The sequence below is a fragment of the Cryptomeria japonica genome, chromosome 7 (genome assembly GCF_030272615.1).
Source record: "Cryptomeria japonica chromosome 7, Sugi_1.0, whole genome shotgun sequence".
NCBI lineage: Eukaryota > Viridiplantae > Streptophyta > Pinopsida > Cupressales > Cupressaceae > Cryptomeria > Cryptomeria japonica.
The window spans coordinates 215,432,902-215,437,804 of NC_081411.1; positions in this window are offsets into that span (position 1 = coordinate 215,432,902).

Consider the following 4,903-nt stretch of genomic DNA (forward strand, 5'->3'; position numbering starts at 1 on the left):
TAATTGGACAACCCATAATCATCTCGAAAATTACATAAGTCATGTTATAGTTACGTGGGATTCGCAAAATATTTGTATACCATATAAAATTCCCATGGAATTCACCATATAAGGATTGGTATAAATACATTCAAAGATCAAATCTATCTCTACACAATCTAGTGAGTTCTAGGCTCTGAATTCTAATCAATAGTGAATTTTCAGACCAAGGAAAATCATTGTAGTTGACTACATTGATGACTGCTAGTGACCTCAAGGTGAGAGATCATATTTTTGAAGTGTTATAATATTATTCTGAATTTATCTATATTTGTTTGCACTGTTGAGTTCATTCTTATTCAGTGGGGCCCTGTTAGTGCAAAGTGGTCAGCTCGGAGATTCAAACACCTAGATTGTAGGTTGTAGGGCCAATGAAACATATATTATACTTTATAATCTATTATTGCTTCTTGAAAAAATTGATATTTTTTGGCACCCTTTATTTCATTGGAGATGTTGAACAGGAAGAAGGGTAGGAAACCTGAATGTGGGGAAGGCCATGAGATACCAACAAAAATTAGAGCATTGTCTTCGTACTTTGGCTTTGGAAAAGATTGTGGTGAAAATCAGGAAGGTAAATCATCACAAGTATAAGTACAAAATTTGCAACCTGCACCGCATGTTGAAGACGATGGCAAACCTAATATCTCAGATCAGGATGATCTTGAAGAAGATTATCCGGTAGATGCCCAAGTTAGCCGGAATGATATAATCAACTTCGGTGATAATGCCATTGATGATAATGCGTGGAAGGGGAAAAGAAAAGCTAGATCAAAAAAGGATCAATATCGGGAGTGGGATATGTCAGTGAGGAATTTTCAAATTAATTGGGCATCAAAGTATCCATTCATTGTACCAGTGGAGAATCCAATTGAAGGTGATCCTCCAATAGAATGAAGGTGTAAGATTTTCACTTGGAAACATAACAAGGAAATTAGGTTGTAGCTAAAATTTGATACCATAGAAAAGCATATGGGTAAAGTTTATGGAAAACAAATGATAGACGGAGTTGAAAAATCAGTGATAAGATGGAAAACAAAGGAGGAATGTAAGCATGTGAGGAAGGTTGAAGAGTATTATTTTCATGAGAAAATATAGATGAAGCCTGCTAAAGTTAAAGGATCTATTGAAGATAGTTTCAGAAAAGCAATGCAAATAGAACAACTGGGAAAATTTGTTCAGTTAAATGTTGTTTTTTATATTTTGAGCAGAGGGCGTGCTATGACATATTTCCCATCAATTAGTGATTTATTACACTGTTTGAGAGATCCTAACTATCCTAATAGATACTGATTAGTAAACAGTGGATGAGAATGGGCAATTTGTCTTGCTGAGGTTGAAAAAGAAGATGTAATGGAAAAAATAAGAGAGTAAAACTTTATTGCATTTTCTTTGGACAAAGTTATGGTAGTAGACAATACTTCATGGGTATGCATGCATGTTTATACTATACAGAATCATGTCTGCCAACCTCATCTACTATCTGTTGTTAAAATGAAGGAGAGTGTGACAACAAAAAATTTATTTCAACTAGTAAAGAGAAGTTTAATTGAATATAGAGGTATGGATGACATGATGGTTCCCAAAAAATTGGTGTGTCTTGAAGCAAATGTGTTGATGATTTATAGCTTCAGTCAGGTAAAATTAAATGTTAAATTGGCCTTAAGGCCTTCAACATTTAATAATATATATCATTCTAATCACCAATATGTACATTGCTTTCATTAATTATTTATGTTTAGTTAGAACATATTATGTCTTGTTTTCCTATCAGTGATTACACATCGCACCCCATCATTTGGTATGCCACCCCAATTGAGGTCACAACCCCTCATCGAAATTGAACGAGTATTTATCTTCTATCGGGGGCAATTACTAGGCGTGTGGTTGTGAGAGACCAATACTGATCAAACATATATGTCATAGGAGAGGCTGATGTAAATTTAGTGTATACGATATAGAGGGTTATGTTGTTATCTTATAAAACATATATATTTGTTCGTGGTGTGCAGAAAATATCCATGTGAAGTCAGGATATTACAATTGTTGTGTAATTTATAAAGATCATTTGTTGCGCATCTTCACCTAGCAATTTATATATAAGCAAATTGATTATACCAGAAGGATCGAGTGACTAAAGGAGGAATTAATAACCTCAACATGGTATCAGAGCCAGGTTTCCTTCTATAAAGACTAACCGCTTGAAGGAAGATCCGATTAAGATCAGATTGATATCTCCTTGAAAGTTTGTATTTTAAAATGACAAATGGAATCATATTCGAAGACAGACTTGAAGGTTCCTCAAACTATGATTCATGGAAACTATGAATGATGTTGGTACTAAGGAAGAATGAGTTAAAATCAATAATAGAGAATCCTTCTAAACCTGATGGAAAAGATGAACAGAGTCAGTGGGAAAAGAACAATATTAAAGCAATGGATTTATTAGTAGATGGAGTAAAGAGTCATGTACTACCTATCATTACAAGGTTAGATTCTACATATGACATTTTCAAAGCCTTGAAAGACATGTTTGAGATTAACAACACGAGAAGAATCCTCACACTTAAAAATCAACCTTTTAATATTAAAATGAGTAAGGAAGAGACTATCACTTCATATTTTATGAGGATAACATAATTAAGGAACCAACCCTCATCAATTGGTCACATTTATGATAATAAGGAGCTAACTATGATAACTCTAAATGGGCTCCCTATCTCATGGGAAAACTTTAGACAAGGAGTTAGTGCTCAATCCAAAGTTCCCAAATTTGATAGACTAAAAGTTGATTGCATTCAAGAAGAGTGTAACCTAATATCAAGAGGAATCATGAAACCCGTTGATGAAGATGTTCAAGTTATAGTCTCTAGTTTGAAAAGGAAAAAGGACAAAAAGACATATGGTAATCGATCATTTAAGAAGCCTAGAAACTTCTCTAAAGTACAATTTTTCATATGTGACGAATATGGCCACATTGCAAGAACTTGTCCTCTCAAACTTAAACTACAAGCTTCCCTTGCTGAAGTCAGAAATTCAGACGTATGTTTAGAAAAATATGTTCTCTAGAAGAAACACAAGATACCTTGTGATTGAGAGGGAGATTACTAATAAAGATTGAGCACTTCTGAGGTAAAATTGTAAATATTGATTATTATTATTATTATTATTACTAATAATTATTTTATGGGCCTTGTGTAAATCATAAGGAAGTGATGACTTCCAAATGATTTCCACTTGTATTTTTTGAAGTTATTGGAAGGTGACGATCTTACAATAACTCAAGATTGTGGATAGAATCACTAATTGAGGCAATCCACACACAAGAGCTTGTGGATAGAATCACCGACAAAGGCAATCCACACAAGAGCTTATTGATAGAATCACTGACTGAGGCAATCCACGTAAGAGCTTGTGGATAGAATCGTCGACTAAGGCAATCCACATAAGAGCTCATGGATAGAATCATCGACTGAGGCAATCCACGTAAGAGCTTGTGGATAGAATCGCCGACTGAGGCAATCCACATGAGAGCTCATGGATAGAATCACTGACTAAGGCAATCAACACAAGAGCTTGTGGATAGAATCACCGATAGAGGCAATCCACACAAGAGCTTATGGATAGAATCACCGATAGAGGCAATCCACACAAGAGCTTATGGATAGAATCACCGATAGAGGCAATCCACTCAAGAGTTTGTGAATAGAATTGTCGACAAAAGCAATTCACATCTTGAAACTATGGTCCCAAGATAAGCATCACATGATTTATGAATATTGCTCCCAATATCTTTTATCCTCCCTAGCTAAGAGGGAGTGTTGATGATTTATAGCTTCAGTCAGATAAAATTAAATGTTAAATTTGCCTTAAGGCCTTCAACATTTAATAATATATATCATTATAATCACCAATATGCACATTGCTTTCATTAATTATTTATGTTTAGTTAGCACGTATTATGTCTTGTTTGCCTATCGGTGATTACACATCACACCCCCTCATTTGGTGTGCCACCCCGATTGAGGTCACAACCCCTCACCAAAATTGAACAAGTATTTATCTTCTATCAGGGGCAATTGCTAGGCGTGTGGTTGTGAGAGACCGATACTGATCAAACATATACGTCATAGGAGAGGTTGATGTAAATTTAGTGTATAGATATAGAGGGTTATGTTTTTCTCTTCTAACACATATGTATCTATTCGTGGTCTATAGAAAATATACGTATGAAGTCAGGATATTACAATTCTATGTAATTTATAAAGATCATTTGCTGCGCATCTTCACCCAGCAATTTATATATAAGCAAATTGATTATACTAGAAGGATCAAGTGACTAAAGGAGGAATTAATAACCTCAACAAGATGGAGCTTCAGTAATGCAAGGTCACAGGAACGATCTTTGTAGAAAGATTGAAACTTCATTCGCACCATACATTACTGCAATTCATTGCATGGCTCACAAAATGAATCTAGCTTTTGGAATTGTGAGCAAGTATGCTTCGGTAAAAAAAAATGAAATTTTAATCAGAGAGCTCTACTCACACTTCTGCTGAAGTCCCAAGCGATTTATGGAATTTCAACACTTTGCTGATGGAATAACTAATGGGAACAAGCTTCTCAAGGATAATGATACCAGATGGATCTCTTTGGATGGTCCATCACATCAAGTTTTTTTAGAATATCCATCCATGATTGGACTATTTCACACAACTCATGACGAATCAGAGCAACCAAAATTTCTTAACCTTCTTCAAAGGTTAAGTAATCTAGAGATAGTCTTAACTTTAGCAGCTCTTCTGCCCATGCTAGAGGAAATGAGGAATATTATGAAGGTTGTCTAGAAAAGAGCTCTATATAT